The following is an 18,593-nucleotide window of genomic DNA, read 5'->3' as shown; positions in this document are numbered from 1 at the left end:
TATTTATCAATAAACTAAAAGAAAATTCTTTAAGAGAAGAAAAACTTGGGTTCCCTCCTAAGAATGCTAATTTATGGTCCTTAGCTTGACCGATTGTGAGACTTAAGTTAGGGGATTGGACAGTGGTTGAGACACCTCCACCTTCACTTGGTCACCAACAAAATATGGCTTCAACCTCTGCCCATTGGCCTTAAATGTTTCAGAATTTTCACTTCACACCTTAACAGCCCCATGAGGAAATACCTTTAAGATTTTAAAAGGACCGGACCACCTTGACTTAAGTTTTCCTAGAAAAAGCCTTAGTCTTGAGTTGAAAAGCAACACTTGATCACCTTCTTTGAAGTCTTTCTTTAAAATATGCTTATCATGCCACCTTTTAGTTCTTTCCTTGTATATTTTGGCATTCTCATAGGCGTTCAATCTAAACTCTTCTAACTCATTTAATTGGAGGAGACGTTTTTCACCAGCTTTCTTTAAATCAAGGTTCAGAAACTTAGTAGCCCAATAAACTCGATGCTCTAACTCCACTGGAAGATGACAAGACTTACCGTAGACAAGGCGAAAAGAGGATGTACCAATAGGAGTTTTAAAGGCTGTGCAGTATGTCCAAAACACATCATCCAATCTCAAACTCCAATCTTTCCTTGAAGCACTTACGATTTTCTCAAGTATGTTCTTGATCTCCTTATTAGAAATCTCAACTTGCCCTCTAGTTTGAGGGTGGTATGGTGTTGCAACCTTATGGGTAACTCCGTATTTCTTTAATAATTTCCAAAAAATAATAATAAAAATAAAATAAAGTAAAAGGAAAAATAAAACTAAAATAAAATAAAATATAAATAAGTAAAAAAAATGAAAGATGAACAGCCAAACACACTTTTCCTCATTTTTTCCAGAGGCCAATTATGGGCACTCTTATGCCCATATTTGCTGCTTATAAACACTGTTCTCTTCAACTCAAAATAGAATTTATGAGGAAATTTAAATTTCACACTCTTCATCAACCAATTCAGCACCACAAAGAAATCACAAAATCCAATTAATACAATCAATGGTAAGAACACAATTAATCAAACAAATCACAACCAATGAAAACATCAAATTGAGCCAAATTTAATTGTACCCCCCCTTTTAACTTGAAAATACTCTTCATGTCCATACTTGTACTCCAATTGCTAGACATTCCAAAATCAACCTGAAATAAACAAAAAGAACAATTTTAAACTAAATGTGGGGAAAATTATTTATCAATAAACTAAAAGAAAATTCTTTAAGAGAAGAAAAACTTGGGTTCCCTCCTAAGAATGCTAATTTATGGTCCTTAGCTTGACCGATTGTGAGACTTAAGTTAGGGGATTGGACAGTGGTTGAGACACCTCCACCTTCACTTGGTCACCAACAAAATATGGCTTCAACCTCTGCCCATTGGCCTTAAATGTTTCAGAATTTTCACTTCACACCTTAACAGCCCCATGAGGAAATACCTTTAAGATTTTAAAAGGACCGGACCACCTTGACTTAAGTTTTCCTAGAAAAAGCCTTAGTCTTGAGTTGAAAAGCAACACTTGATCACCTTCTTTGAAGTCTTTCTTTAAAATATGCTTATCATGCCACCTTTTAGTTCTTTCCTTGTATATTTTGGCATTCTCATAGGCGTTCAATCTAAACTCTTCTAACTCATTTAATTGGAGGAGACGTTTTTCACCAGCTTTCTTTAAATCAAGGTTCAGAAACTTAGTAGCCCAATAAACTCGATGCTCTAACTCCACTGGAAGATGACAAGACTTACCGTAGACAAGGCGAAAAGAGGATGTACCAATAGGAGTTTTAAAGGCTGTGCAGTATGTCCAAAACACATCATCCAATCTCAAACTCCAATCTTTCCTTGAAGCACTTACGATTTTCTCAAGTATGTTCTTGATCTCCTTATTAGAAATCTCAACTTGCCCTCTAGTTTGAGGGTGGTATGGTGTTGCAACCTTATGGGTAACTCCGTATTTCTTTAATAATTTCCAAAAAATAATAATAAAAATAAAATAAAGTAAAAGGAAAAATAAAACTAAAATAAAATAAAATATAAATAAGTAAAAAAAATGAAAGATGAACAGCCAAACACACTTTTCCTCATTTTTTCCAGAGGCCAATTATGGGCACTCTTATGCCCATATTTGCTGCTTATAAACACTGTTCTCTTCAACTCAAAATAGAATTTATGAGGAAATTTAAATTTCACACTCTTCATCAACCAATTCAGCACCACAAAGAAATCACAAAATCCAATTAATACAATCAATGGTAAGAACACAATTAATCAAACAAATCACAACCAATGAAAACATCAAATTGAGCCAAATTTAATTGTACCCCCCCTTTTAACTTGAAAATACTCTTCATGTCCATACTTGTACTCCAATTGCTAGACATTCCAAAATCAACCTGAAATAAACAAAAAGAACAATTTTAAACTAAATGTGGGGAAAATTATTTATCAATAAACTAAAAGAAAATTCTTTAAGAGAAGAAAAACTTGGGTTCCCTCCTAAGAATGCTAATTTATGGTCCTTAGCTTGACCGATTGTGAGACTTAAGTTAGGGGATTGGACAGTGGTTGAGACACCTCCACCTTCACTTGGTCACCAACAAAATATGGCTTCAACCTCTGCCCATTGGCCTTAAATGTTTCAGAATTTTCACTTCACACCTTAACAGCCCCATGAGGAAATACCTTTAAGATTTTAAAAGGACCGGACCACCTTGACTTAAGTTTTCCTAGAAAAAGCCTTAGTCTTGAGTTGAAAAGCAACACTTGATCACCTTCTTTGAAGTCTTTCTTTAAAATATGCTTATCATGCCACCTTTTAGTTCTTTCCTTGTATATTTTGGCATTCTCATAGGCGTTCAATCTAAACTCTTCTAACTCATTTAATTGGAGGAGACGTTTTTCACCAGCTTTCTTTAAATCAAGGTTCAGAAACTTAGTAGCCCAATAAACTCGATGCTCTAACTCCACTGGAAGATGACAAGACTTACCGTAGACAAGGCGAAAAGAGGATGTACCAATAGGAGTTTTAAAGGCTGTGCAGTATGTCCAAAACACATCATCCAATCTCAAACTCCAATCTTTCCTTGAAGCACTTACGATTTTCTCAAGTATGTTCTTGATCTCCTTATTAGAAATCTCAACTTGCCCTCTAGTTTGAGGGTGGTATGGTGTTGCAACCTTATGGGTAACTCCGTATTTCTTTAATAATTTCCAAAAAATAATAATAAAAATAAAATAAAGTAAAAGGAAAAATAAAACTAAAATAAAATAAAATATAAATAAGTAAAAAAAATGAAAGATGAACAGCCAAACACACTTTTCCTCATTTTTTCCAGAGGCCAATTATGGGCACTCTTATGCCCATATTTGCTGCTTATAAACACTGTTCTCTTCAACTCAAAATAGAATTTATGAGGAAATTTAAATTTCACACTCTTCATCAACCAATTCAGCACCACAAAGAAATCACAAAATCCAATTAATACAATCAATGGTAAGAACACAATTAATCAAACAAATCACAACCAATGAAAACATCAAATTGAGCCAAATTTAATTGTACCCCCCCTTTTAACTTGAAAATACTCTTCATGTCCATACTTGTACTCCAATTGCTAGACATTCCAAAATCAACCTGAAATAAACAAAAAGAACAATTTTAAACTAAATGTGGGGAAAATTATTTATCAATAAACTAAAAGAAAATTCTTTAAGAGAAGAAAAACTTGGGTTCCCTCCTAAGAATGCTAATTTATGGTCCTTAGCTTGACCGATTGTGAGACTTAAGTTAGGGGATTGGACAGTGGTTGAGACACCTCCACCTTCACTTGGTCACCAACAAAATATGGCTTCAACCTCTGCCCATTGGCCTTAAATGTTTCAGAATTTTCACTTCACACCTTAACAGCCCCATGAGGAAATACCTTTAAGATTTTAAAAGGACCGGACCACCTTGACTTAAGTTTTCCTAGAAAAAGCCTTAGTCTTGAGTTGAAAAGCAACACTTGATCACCTTCTTTGAAGTCTTTCTTTAAAATATGCTTATCATGCCACCTTTTAGTTCTTTCCTTGTATATTTTGGCATTCTCATAGGCGTTCAATCTAAACTCTTCTAACTCATTTAATTGGAGGAGACGTTTTTCACCAGCTTTCTTTAAATCAAGGTTCAGAAACTTAGTAGCCCAATAAACTCGATGCTCTAACTCCACTGGAAGATGACAAGACTTACCGTAGACAAGGCGAAAAGAGGATGTACCAATAGGAGTTTTAAAGGCTGTGCAGTATGTCCAAAACACATCATCCAATCTCAAACTCCAATCTTTCCTTGAAGCACTTACGATTTTCTCAAGTATGTTCTTGATCTCCTTATTAGAAATCTCAACTTGCCCTCTAGTTTGAGGGTGGTATGGTGTTGCAACCTTATGGGTAACTCCGTATTTCTTTAATAATTTCCAAAAAATAATAATAAAAATAAAATAAAGTAAAAGGAAAAATAAAACTAAAATAAAATAAAATATAAATAAGTAAAAAAAATGAAAGATGAACAGCCAAACACACTTTTCCTCATTTTTTCCAGAGGCCAATTATGGGCACTCTTATGCCCATATTTGCTGCTTATAAACACTGTTCTCTTCAACTCAAAATAGAATTTATGAGGAAATTTAAATTTCACACTCTTCATCAACCAATTCAGCACCACAAAGAAATCACAAAATCCAATTAATACAATCAATGGTAAGAACACAATTAATCAAACAAATCACAACCAATGAAAACATCAAATTGAGCCAAATTTAATTGTACCCCCCCTTTTAACTTGAAAATACTCTTCATGTCCATACTTGTACTCCAATTGCTAGACATTCCAAAATCAACCTGAAATAAACAAAAAGAACAATTTTAAACTAAATGTGGGGAAAATTATTTATCAATAAACTAAAAGAAAATTCTTTAAGAGAAGAAAAACTTGGGTTCCCTCCTAAGAATGCTAATTTATGGTCCTTAGCTTGACCGATTGTGAGACTTAAGTTAGGGGATTGGACAGTGGTTGAGACACCTCCACCTTCACTTGGTCACCAACAAAATATGGCTTCAACCTCTGCCCATTGGCCTTAAATGTTTCAGAATTTTCACTTCACACCTTAACAGCCCCATGAGGAAATACCTTTAAGATTTTAAAAGGACCGGACCACCTTGACTTAAGTTTTCCTAGAAAAAGCCTTAGTCTTGAGTTGAAAAGCAACACTTGATCACCTTCTTTGAAGTCTTTCTTTAAAATATGCTTATCATGCCACCTTTTAGTTCTTTCCTTGTATATTTTGGCATTCTCATAGGCGTTCAATCTAAACTCTTCTAACTCATTTAATTGGAGGAGACGTTTTTCACCAGCTTTCTTTAAATCAAGGTTCAGAAACTTAGTAGCCCAATAAACTCGATGCTCTAACTCCACTGGAAGATGACAAGACTTACCGTAGACAAGGCGAAAAGAGGATGTACCAATAGGAGTTTTAAAGGCTGTGCAGTATATCCAAAACACATCATCCAATCTCAAACTCCAATCTTTCCTTGAAGCACTTACGATTTTCTCAAGTATGTTCTTGATCTCCTTATTAGAAATCTCAACTTGCCCTCTAGTTTGAGGGTGGTATGGTGTTGCAACCTTATGGGTAACTCCGTATTTCTTTAATAATTTCCAAAAAATAATAATAAAAATAAAATAAAGTAAAAGGAAAAATAAAACTAAAATAAAATAAAATATAAATAAGTAAAAAAAATGAAAGATGAACAGCCAAACACACTTTTCCTCATTTTTTCCAGAGGCCAATTATGGGCACTCTTATGCCCATATTTGCTGCTTATAAACACTGTTCTCTTCAACTCAAAATAGAATTTATGAGGAAATTTAAATTTCACACTCTTCATCAACCAATTCAGCACCACAAAGAAATCACAAAATCCAATTAATACAATCAATGGTAAGAACACAATTAATCAAACAAATCACAACCAATGAAAACATCAAATTGAGCCAAATTTAATTGTACCCCCCCTTTTAACTTGAAAATACTCTTCATGTCCATACTTGTACTCCAATTGCTAGACATTCCAAAATCAACCTGAAATAAACAAAAAGAACAATTTTAAACTAAATGTGGGGAAAATTATTTATCAATAAACTAAAAGAAAATTCTTTAAGAGAAGAAAAACTTGGGTTCCCTCCTAAGAATGCTAATTTATGGTCCTTAGCTTGACCGATTGTGAGACTTAAGTTAGGGGATTGGACAGTGGTTGAGACACCTCCACCTTCACTTGGTCACCAACAAAATATGGCTTCAACCTCTGCCCATTGGCCTTAAATGTTTCAGAATTTTCACTTCACACCTTAACAGCCCCATGAGGAAATACCTTTAAGATTTTAAAAGGACCGGACCACCTTGACTTAAGTTTTCCTAGAAAAAGCCTTAGTCTTGAGTTGAAAAGCAACACTTGATCACCTTCTTTGAAGTCTTTCTTTAAAATATGCTTATCATGCCACCTTTTAGTTCTTTCCTTGTATATTTTGGCATTCTCATAGGCGTTCAATCTAAACTCTTCTAACTCATTTAATTGGAGGAGACGTTTTTCACCAGCTTTCTTTAAATCAAGGTTCAGAAACTTAGTAGCCCAATAAACTCGATGCTCTAACTCCACTGGAAGATGACAAGACTTACCGTAGACAAGGCGAAAAGAGGATGTACCAATAGGAGTTTTAAAGGCTGTGCAGTATATCCAAAACACATCATCCAATCTCAAACTCCAATCTTTCCTTGAAGCACTTACGATTTTCTCAAGTATGTTCTTGATCTCCTTATTAGAAATCTCAACTTGCCCTCTAGTTTGAGGGTGGTATGGTGTTGCAACCTTATGGGTAACTCCGTATTTCTTTAATAATTTCCAAAAAATAATAATAAAAATAAAATAAAGTAAAAGGAAAAATAAAACTAAAATAAAATAAAATATAAATAAGTAAAAAAAATGAAAGATGAACAGCCAAACACACTTTTCCTCATTTTTTCCAGAGGCCAATTATGGGCACTCTTATGCCCATATTTGCTGCTTATAAACACTGTTCTCTTCAACTCAAAATAGAATTTATGAGGAAATTTAAATTTCACACTCTTCATCAACCAATTCAGCACCACAAAGAAATCACAAAATCCAATTAATACAATCAATGGTAAGAACACAATTAATCAAACAAATCACAACCAATGAAAACATCAAATTGAGCCAAATTTAATTGTACCCCCCCTTTTAACTTGAAAATACTCTTCATGTCCATACTTGTACTCCAATTGCTAGACATTCCAAAATCAACCTGAAATAAACAAAAAGAACAATTTTAAACTAAATGTGGGGAAAATTATTTATCAATAAACTAAAAGAAAATTCTTTAAGAGAAGAAAAACTTGGGTTCCCTCCTAAGAATGCTAATTTATGGTCCTTAGCTTGACCGATTGTGAGACTTAAGTTAGGGGATTGGACAGTGGTTGAGACACCTCCACCTTCACTTGGTCACCAACAAAATATGGCTTCAACCTCTGCCCATTGGCCTTAAATGTTTCAGAATTTTCACTTCACACCTTAACAGCCCCATGAGGAAATACCTTTAAGATTTTAAAAGGACCGGACCACCTTGACTTAAGTTTTCCTAGAAAAAGCCTTAGTCTTGAGTTGAAAAGCAACACTTGATCACCTTCTTTGAAGTCTTTCTTTAAAATATGCTTATCATGCCACCTTTTAGTTCTTTCCTTGTATATTTTGGCATTCTCATAGGCGTTCAATCTAAACTCTTCTAACTCATTTAATTGGAGGAGACGTTTTTCACCAGCTTTCTTTAAATCAAGGTTCAGAAACTTAGTAGCCCAATAAACTCGATGCTCTAACTCCACTGGAAGATGACAAGACTTACCGTAGACAAGGCGAAAAGAGGATGTACCAATAGGAGTTTTAAAGGCTGTGCAGTATATCCAAAACACATCATCCAATCTCAAACTCCAATCTTTCCTTGAAGCACTTACGATTTTCTCAAGTATGTTCTTGATCTCCTTATTAGAAATCTCAACTTGCCCTCTAGTTTGAGGGTGGTATGGTGTTGCAACCTTATGGGTAACTCCGTATTTCTTTAATAATTTCCAAAAAATAATAATAAAAATAAAATAAAGTAAAAGGAAAAATAAAACTAAAATAAAATAAAATATAAATAAGTAAAAAAAATGAAAGATGAACAGCCAAACACACTTTTCCTCATTTTTTCCAGAGGCCAATTATGGGCACTCTTATGCCCATATTTGCTGCTTATAAACACTGTTCTCTTCAACTCAAAATAGAATTTATGAGGAAATTTAAATTTCACACTCTTCATCAACCAATTCAGCACCACAAAGAAATCACAAAATCCAATTAATACAATCAATGGTAAGAACACAATTAATCAAACAAATCACAACCAATGAAAACATCAAATTGAGCCAAATTTAATTGTACCCCCCCTTTTAACTTGAAAATACTCTTCATGTCCATACTTGTACTCCAATTGCTAGACATTCCAAAATCAACCTGAAATAAACAAAAAGAACAATTTTAAACTAAATGTGGGGAAAATTATTTATCAATAAACTAAAAGAAAATTCTTTAAGAGAAGAAAAACTTGGGTTCCCTCCTAAGAATGCTAATTTATGGTCCTTAGCTTGACCGATTGTGAGACTTAAGTTAGGGGATTGGACAGTGGTTGAGACACCTCCACCTTCACTTGGTCACCAACAAAATATGGCTTCAACCTCTGCCCATTGGCCTTAAATGTTTCAGAATTTTCACTTCACACCTTAACAGCCCCATGAGGAAATACCTTTAAGATTTTAAAAGGACCGGACCACCTTGACTTAAGTTTTCCTAGAAAAAGCCTTAGTCTTGAGTTGAAAAGCAACACTTGATCACCTTCTTTGAAGTCTTTCTTTAAAATATGCTTATCATGCCACCTTTTAGTTCTTTCCTTGTATATTTTGGCATTCTCATAGGCGTTCAATCTAAACTCTTCTAACTCATTTAATTGGAGGAGACGTTTTTCACCAGCTTTCTTTAAATCAAGGTTCAGAAACTTAGTAGCCCAATAAACTCGATGCTCTAACTCCACTGGAAGATGACAAGACTTACCGTAGACAAGGCGAAAAGAGGATGTACCAATAGGAGTTTTAAAGGCTGTGCAGTATATCCAAAACACATCATCCAATCTCAAACTCCAATCTTTCCTTGAAGCACTTACGATTTTCTCAAGTATGTTCTTGATCTCCTTATTAGAAATCTCAACTTGCCCTCTAGTTTGAGGGTGGTATGGTGTTGCAACCTTATGGGTAACTCCGTATTTCTTTAATAATTTCCAAAAAATAATAATAAAAATAAAATAAAGTAAAAGGAAAAATAAAACTAAAATAAAATAAAATATAAATAAGTAAAAAAAATGAAAGATGAACAGCCAAACACACTTTTCCTCATTTTTTCCAGAGGCCAATTATGGGCACTCTTATGCCCATATTTGCTGCTTATAAACACTGTTCTCTTCAACTCAAAATAGAATTTATGAGGAAATTTAAATTTCACACTCTTCATCAACCAATTCAGCACCACAAAGAAATCACAAAATCCAATTAATACAATCAATGGTAAGAACACAATTAATCAAACAAATCACAACCAATGAAAACATCAAATTGAGCCAAATTTAATTGTACCCCCCCTTTTAACTTGAAAATACTCTTCATGTCCATACTTGTACTCCAATTGCTAGACATTCCAAAATCAACCTGAAATAAACAAAAAGAACAATTTTAAACTAAATGTGGGGAAAATTATTTATCAATAAACTAAAAGAAAATTCTTTAAGAGAAGAAAAACTTGGGTTCCCTCCTAAGAATGCTAATTTATGGTCCTTAGCTTGACCGATTGTGAGACTTAAGTTAGGGGATTGGACAGTGGTTGAGACACCTCCACCTTCACTTGGTCACCAACAAAATATGGCTTCAACCTCTGCCCATTGGCCTTAAATGTTTCAGAATTTTCACTTCACACCTTAACAGCCCCATGAGGAAATACCTTTAAGATTTTAAAAGGACCGGACCACCTTGACTTAAGTTTTCCTAGAAAAAGCCTTAGTCTTGAGTTGAAAAGCAACACTTGATCACCTTCTTTGAAGTCTTTCTTTAAAATATGCTTATCATGCCACCTTTTAGTTCTTTCCTTGTATATTTTGGCATTCTCATAGGCGTTCAATCTAAACTCTTCTAACTCATTTAATTGGAGGAGACGTTTTTCACCAGCTTTCTTTAAATCAAGGTTCAGAAACTTAGTAGCCCAATAAACTCGATGCTCTAACTCCACTGGAAGATGACAAGACTTACCGTAGACAAGGCGAAAAGAGGATGTACCAATAGGAGTTTTAAAGGCTGTGCAGTATATCCAAAACACATCATCCAATCTCAAACTCCAATCTTTCCTTGAAGCACTTACGATTTTCTCAAGTATGTTCTTGATCTCCTTATTAGAAATCTCAACTTGCCCTCTAGTTTGAGGGTGGTATGGTGTTGCAACCTTATGGGTAACTCCGTATTTCTTTAATAATTTCCAAAAAATAATAATAAAAATAAAATAAAGTAAAAGGAAAAATAAAACTAAAATAAAATAAAATATAAATAAGTAAAAAAAATGAAAGATGAACAGCCAAACACACTTTTCCTCATTTTTTCCAGAGGCCAATTATGGGCACTCTTATGCCCATATTTGCTGCTTATAAACACTGTTCTCTTCAACTCAAAATAGAATTTATGAGGAAATTTAAATTTCACACTCTTCATCAACCAATTCAGCACCACAAAGAAATCACAAAATCCAATTAATACAATCAATGGTAAGAACACAATTAATCAAACAAATCACAACCAATGAAAACATCAAATTGAGCCAAATTTAATTGTACCCCCCCTTTTAACTTGAAAATACTCTTCATGTCCATACTTGTACTCCAATTGCTAGACATTCCAAAATCAACCTGAAATAAACAAAAAGAACAATTTTAAACTAAATGTGGGGAAAATTATTTATCAATAAACTAAAAGAAAATTCTTTAAGAGAAGAAAAACTTGGGTTCCCTCCTAAGAATGCTAATTTATGGTCCTTAGCTTGACCGATTGTGAGACTTAAGTTAGGGGATTGGACAGTGGTTGAGACACCTCCACCTTCACTTGGTCACCAACAAAATATGGCTTCAACCTCTGCCCATTGGCCTTAAATGTTTCAGAATTTTCACTTCACACCTTAACAGCCCCATGAGGAAATACCTTTAAGATTTTAAAAGGACCGGACCACCTTGACTTAAGTTTTCCTAGAAAAAGCCTTAGTCTTGAGTTGAAAAGCAACACTTGATCACCTTCTTTGAAGTCTTTCTTTAAAATATGCTTATCATGCCACCTTTTAGTTCTTTCCTTGTATATTTTGGCATTCTCATAGGCGTTCAATCTAAACTCTTCTAACTCATTTAATTGGAGGAGACGTTTTTCACCAGCTTTCTTTAAATCAAGGTTCAGAAACTTAGTAGCCCAATAAACTCGATGCTCTAACTCCACTGGAAGATGACAAGACTTACCGTAGACAAGGCGAAAAGAGGATGTACCAATAGGAGTTTTAAAGGCTGTGCAGTATGTCCAAAGCACATCATCCAATCTCAAACTCCAATCTTTCCTTGAAGCACTTACGATTTTCTCAAGTATGTTCTTGATCTCCTTATTAGAAATCTCAACTTGCCCTCTAGTTTGAGGGTGGTATGGTGTTGCAACCTTATGGGTAACTCCGTATTTCTTTAATAATTTCCAAAATAGGTGATTACAAAAGTGAGAACCACCATCACTAATAATAGCTCTTGGAGTCCCAAATCTTGCAAAGATATATTTCTTTAAGAACCTCACCATAACCCTAGCATCATTGGATGGACTTGCTAGTGCCTCAACCCATTTAGAAACATAATCTACAACAACTAAGATATATTTATTCCCATAAGACGTAGGAAATGGCCCCATGAAGTCAATGCCCCACACATAAAAAATTTCAATCTCAAGTATACTGTTCAAAGGCATTTCATTCCTCCTTGAAATGTTTCCAGTTCTTTGGCACCTATCACATGTTAAAACAAATTTCCTCGCATCTTGAAAAATAATTGGCCAATAGAACCCACATTGGAGCACCTTAGCTGCTGTCTTGGTGGCACTAAAATGACCTCCACATTCAAGAGAATGACAATGGGTTAGAATACTTTCCATCTCATCTTGTGGTAAGCATCGTCGCACAATCCCATCAAAATATCTTTTGTAAAGCAGTGGCTCTTCCCAATAGTAGTTTTTCACCTCTTATAAGAACTTTTTCTTTTGTTGGTGATTCATCTCTGGTGGTAATACACCACACACAAGATAATTCACATAATCTGCATACTATGGTACTACCCAATGAGATATCTCTAAAAGTTGTTTATTTGGAAAAGAGTCATCAATAGGCAGACTTTTGTCAAAACCTCCATACTTATCTTGCTCCAAACGGGACAAATGATTAGCAACAACATTTTCTATCCCCTTTTTATCCTTTATCTCTAAGTTAAACTCTTGAAGAAGTAATATCCACCTAATCAACCTCGGTTTTGCATCCTTCTTATTTGGGAGATATTTAATGGTTGAATGATCTGTGTAGACTATGACCTTATACCCTACTAAATAAGACCTGAACTTATCAAAAGCAAACATAACTGCAAGAAGTTCTTTCTCAATGGTGGCATAACTGACTTGTGCTTCATTCAAAGTGTGACTAGCGTAGTAAATTGTATAAACCTTTTTGTCTTTCCTTTGCCCCAAAACTGCCCCTACCGCGAAGTCACTAACATCACACATTACTTCAAAAGGTAAACTCCAATATGGTGGTTGCATAATAGGGGCTGAAATCAATGCGTCTTTTAACTTGCAAAAAGAATCAAGACAAGGTTGGTCAAAGTTTAAAGGAACATCTTTAGTAAGTAAATTAGACAAAGGTTTAGCAATTTTTGAAAAATCCTTAATGAAACGCCTATAAAACCCAACATGGCCAAGAAAACTCCGAACTCATTTTATTGATGTTGACGGGGGCATCTTCTTAATTACTTCTACTTTTGCTTTGTCTACCTCAATCCTCCTTTGTGAGACTCTATGCCCAAGAACTATCCCTTTTTTCACATAAAATGGCATTTCTTCTAATTAAGCACTAAATTGACTTCTTCGCACCTCTACAAAACCTTAGATAAGTTAAGCAAACAATCATCAAAGGATGTTCCATACACAGAAAAATCATCCATAAACACTTCCATAATTCGCTCAACAAAATCAGAAAATATAGACATCATACATCTTTGAAAGGTAGCAGGTGCATTGCAAAGAGCAAAAGACATACGCCTATAGGCAAATGTGTCATAAGGGCATGTGAAGGTGGCCTTTTCTTGGTCTTCTGGGTGAATGGGGATTTGAAAGAATCTCGAATACCCATCTAGATAGCAAAAGTAAGAATAGTTTTCTAATCTCTCTAAAACTTGATCAATGAAAGGAAGGGGAAAGTGATCCTTACGGGTGGCACTATTAAGCCTTTTATAATCAATACATATCCTCCACCCTGTGACTGTCCTAGTTGGTGTTAAATCATTATTCTCATTCTTGACAACAGTCATACGCCATTTCTTTGGTACCACATGTACTGGACTTACCCATGAGCTATCAGAAATGGGATAAATAATCCCTGCATCCAACAATTTAATGACTTTATTTCTCACTACCTCTTTCATGATAGGATTCAATTTTCTTTGATGTTCAATGTTAGGTTTGAAATCATCAAGCATATGGATGCGATGCATGCAAATGGTAGGGCTTATTCCCTTAATATCATGAATGTTATAACCAATGATTTTTCTATATGCTCTAAGTTCCCTAAGCAACTTATCTTCTTGTTCATCATTTAATTCAACATTTATAATCACAGGATAAGTAGAATTAGGGCTAAGAAAAGCATACCTCAAATTAGCAGGAAGTGGTTTAAGATCTACCTTAGGTGCATCTTCCGCTTTAAGAAAAAGAAGAGAATGGTTACCTGTCTCGAGTTCTTCATACTTGAAATTCAAAATGGGAGCAGCCTTAAGATTTGCTTCCATAAGCTAAGCACAGGATGCAATTTCCATATTTTCATCTTTGATTGAAGCTCCATGAATAATGCATGACTCAAGTGGATCCTCAGGGTATTTCTTGATAAAGACTTCTTTCACGCAATCATCAATAATGTCAACCCTACAACAAGAATTCACAATATTAGGTTGCTTTGACATTCGAAAAACATTAAACTCTACTTTTTTATCTCCAATCTCAAAAGTGAGTTTTTCATTTTTAACATCGATGATCGCTCCTGCTGTGGCTAAGAATGGTCTTCCCAAAATAAGAGGAACTTGAATATCCTCTTCCATTTCCAAAACCACAAAGTCTACGGGGATATAAAATTTTCTAACTTTAATTGGCACATTTTCCATTATCCCTGTAGGATACTTTATAGATCTATCCGCTAATTGCAGGGTCACTGTTGTAGGTTTTAATTCTCCAAGCTCCAATCTCCTGCAAATAGATAAAGACATTAGACTTATACTTGCACCAAGATCACATAAAGCTTTTTCAAAAGATTTTTTACCAACTACACAAGGAATAGAAAAACTCTTTGGATCCTTAAGCTTTGGTGGCAGCTTATTTTGTAAAATGGCACTGCATTCCTTTGAGAGAGCCACCGTTTCAAATTCTTCAAGTTTCCTTTTATTTGAGAGGATATCTTTGAGAAACTTGGCATACGTCGACATTTGAGTTATAGCCTCCATAAAAGGAATATTGAGATGTATCTGCTTGAAAACATCCAAAAACTTTCCAAACTGTTGATCAAGCTTTGCCTTTTGGAACCTTTAAGGGAAAGGAAAAGGTGTTGAATATGTTTTAGATGGAACTTGCTTTTCAAGGGCTTCTTGGATATTTACCTCAACCTTTTTCTTCAATGTATCTTCTTCACTAGACTTTTCAACATCCTTTTGCTCATCAAGCTCATTTTCAACCTTGCTTATAGGTTCACCTAATTGTTTACCACTCCTGGTGACAATTGCCTTACAATGCTCCCTTGGATTTTGAGGTTGGCTAGGTAGCTTTCCCATTTCCCTAGAATTGGAAGTACTTGCTTGTTGCCCCAATTGTACTTTAAGCATCTTATTATGTGTGGCCAATTGATCCACCTTAGTAGTAAGTTGTCTAATTGCTTCATCTTGAGCATCGGCCTTTTGTTTTTAGGCAAGAATGAAATTCTCCATCATCAATTTTAGATTTGATTTTTGCTCTTGAGGAGGCTGAGGATAATGTAAAGGTTAGGGGTTAGTGTTTCTAACTTGGAATCCTAAAGGTGGCTGCTTAAAATTCTGGTTTGGTTTAGAAGTATTGGCTTGGTTTGACTATGCAAAGTTTGGGTGGTTCCTCCAACTTGGGTTATATGTATTTGAGTAAGGATTACCCTGTCTCCTTTGGTTGTAATTGAGAAAATTCACTTGCTCATTTGTAGGCTCATGTGCATAGTGGGCATCTATTTGGCATTCAAAGTTCACATGATCTCCTCCACAATTCTCACAACTAGAAGTTCTTACAACCTTTATATCTAATCTCTCCAATTTCTTTGTCAATGCATCCAACTTAGCATTCACCATAGTAATTCCATCCACTTCATGTACTCCCAGATGTCTTCTTTGACTAGCTCTATCATTAGGCCATCGACAACTGTTGGAAGCCATTTCTTCAATCAAGTGTAAAACCACGTCGGATGTTTTGCCCATTAATGACCTATTAGCAGTTGCATCCAAAATACTCTTCAAAGAGTGAGAAAGACCATTATAGAAAGTTTGAACAACTAGCTAGTCAGGTAAACCATGATGGGGGCATTGTCTTTGTAGATATTTGAACCTTTCCCAAGTTTTATATAAAGACTCATCATCCCTTTGGTAAAAAGTGGCAATCTCATTTCTCAATTTAACCGTTTTACCAGGAGGAAAATATTTTGCAAGGAAAGCTTCAGAAAGTGTTTGCCAAGTAGTGAACGCACCAAATGCCCTAGAATCCAACCAAGATGTTGCCCTATCCTTCAAAGAAAATGGAAATAGCCTCAATTTGATTGCATCTTCAGAAACTCCATTCATTTTGAAGGTGTCACATATCTGAGAGAAATGTGACAAGTGGACATGTGGATCTTCATTTTTTAACCCTCCAAATTGGTTTTGTTGCACCATCTAAACAATAAAAGGTTTAATCTCAAAATTGTTAGCACCCACAGCGGGCCTCACTACACTAGAATAATCATCATGTGTAGTAGGTACAACATAATCATGAAGAGCTCGCTGATTGTTGATGTTCTCTTCTATGGCAACTTTTTGTCTTACTCGTCTCTTTCTTCTACGTCTTTTAAAAGTTCTCTCAATTTCTGGGTCAAAATCCAATAATTCTGGATTTTAAGATCTGGTCATAAACCAACAGAGTACCTACAAAGAAAGAACAAAGACAACTAGAAATCAAATGGAACAAAAATAAAATAAAACAAAATAAAACTCTAGTCTAGCCAAACTACAAATTATACTAATATTAACAAAGCACCAATCCCCGGCAACGGCGCCAAAAACTTGTTGCTAATGGCTCGCAAGTATACGAGTCAATCAAGTAATATAGAAAGATGTCGGTCCCACAGAGATTAGTTGTCGAATACTAGTTTATTTTGTAGTTTAAATTAGCTAGAGAAATAGAAATGTTATGGATTGGGTTTGAATTAAAGATAATAAAATAAAACAACTAACTAAATTGAAATTAACAAAGGAAAATAATTATCTAGCAAATTAAAGGTGAAATACCAATTATAGAGAAGCTTAGGGTTTATGATTTCACTATCAATTACTCAAAAATCAATAACGAATCCAATTAAAATCAATGATAAGATGAATTTGTGATGGTTGATTATCCTATTTTGCCCAATTCCTCTCTCAAGGTTAATTAGGCATGTTAAGATTAAAAGCTTACCTACTTTCGTGGTATGTTGTTAATCAAAACCCATTAATTTCTATGACAATCAATTTACCCACAAAAAGTTTATATTTATCTCTAAATAAAACCCTAGGTTTAGCAAAGACATGAACTAAATGGGTATGTATTTCTCAATATCACACTTCAATCTACAAACAAGCATGGTATTGGGTCCTAACACCAAGTAAGAAGTTAAAATCACAATTGCTAAATCAAATATTCATTATCATTAATTAAAAATCAAAACCCATTACATAATCCTTGAGAATTTATAGATTCATCATAAACCCTAGCAAAGGAAATTAACTATTCATGGTTGTAAAGTTCAAACTATAAGATAAAGTTGGAGAGAGACACATTTTGAATCAATAAAAGAAGATAATAAGAGAGATAAGAAAAACTCTAAGGTCTTCCAATCTTGATTCTCTTGGGTCTTCTATTTTTAAGCTTGAATCTTCCCTCTTCTACTTGTTTCTTGAAGCTTTCTCTCTCTAAAAATCCTTTGACCTGCTGCATATTTGGTTTCCCTTTGGAGAAGATGTAATTTTCTTTTTATACTTGCATTTAACCCTATTTTCTGTTTTCTTTTCTTTTTTTTTTTATTTACGCCCAATAATTATGGGCACCAATTATGACCATAAGACTGCCCATAATTACTCTCTGCCGCTTGATGTAAACCCTTCTCATTTGTTTCTTTAAGCTTCCATTTTCACTCTAAAAGGGGCTTGAATGACTACAAATCATTTACAAATATAATTCAAAGAACAAAATAAGATCAAGCCATCAAGATTAAATAAAACTTAAAGAATTTAACAAAATGGACCAAAATTCACTTTAAAACTATACTATTATAACCTTATTTGTGTGTATTTCATACACACATCAATGCCCCCTCCTAGCAACTACCCTAAGGTAATAGTAATAATAACTTAATCAGTGACATTTTATATATAATAATATTATAATATAATAACAATATTTAACATATTTTTGTCAATTTTAAAATTAAATACAGACCTCGTGTGACTAATGGGATGATATTGCGGTATCAATGGGAGAAGTTGTCCCGATATTGTTGTCCTTCTTCTATACGAATATAAATATAGTTGTCAGAATAATATCGTCGTCCTTCTCATATATCTAATACTGGAATATAACCATTTATGATTTAATAAATCAATGGCCAAATGACTATTTCCCACCCAAGGTATACTGTAATCTCAAGTTCCCACCCAAGGTATGCAGTTAAAATTAATGGTAGTAAGGGTAAAATCATCATTTTCTCTATAATATTAAAAAATAAACTAAAATATAATCTATTTTTGCCCCCCTAAACTTTGAAAATTAAATTTTTTCCCCAGCCTAAGTTTTAAAAAATGGTA

At 34.4% G+C, this 18,593-nt stretch overlaps 1 non-coding gene across 1 annotated transcript; it reads left to right on the top strand.

Annotated features, from left to right (window-relative positions):
* Window positions 1-16,068: 16,068 nt before the first annotated feature.
* LOC123196048 lies at window positions 16,069-16,175 on the top strand. The gene has a single exon (XR_006497580.1). It is a non-coding gene; the product is annotated as a small nucleolar RNA R71 (small nucleolar RNA).
* The last annotated feature ends 2,418 nt before the right edge of the window (window positions 16,176-18,593 follow it).

The sequence above is a fragment of the Mangifera indica genome, chromosome 1 (assembly GCF_011075055.1).
Source record: "Mangifera indica cultivar Alphonso chromosome 1, CATAS_Mindica_2.1, whole genome shotgun sequence".
In the NCBI taxonomy this organism is placed as follows: Eukaryota; Viridiplantae; Streptophyta; class Magnoliopsida; order Sapindales; family Anacardiaceae; genus Mangifera; species Mangifera indica.
This window is presented reverse-complemented; position numbering and strand designations above follow the sequence as displayed.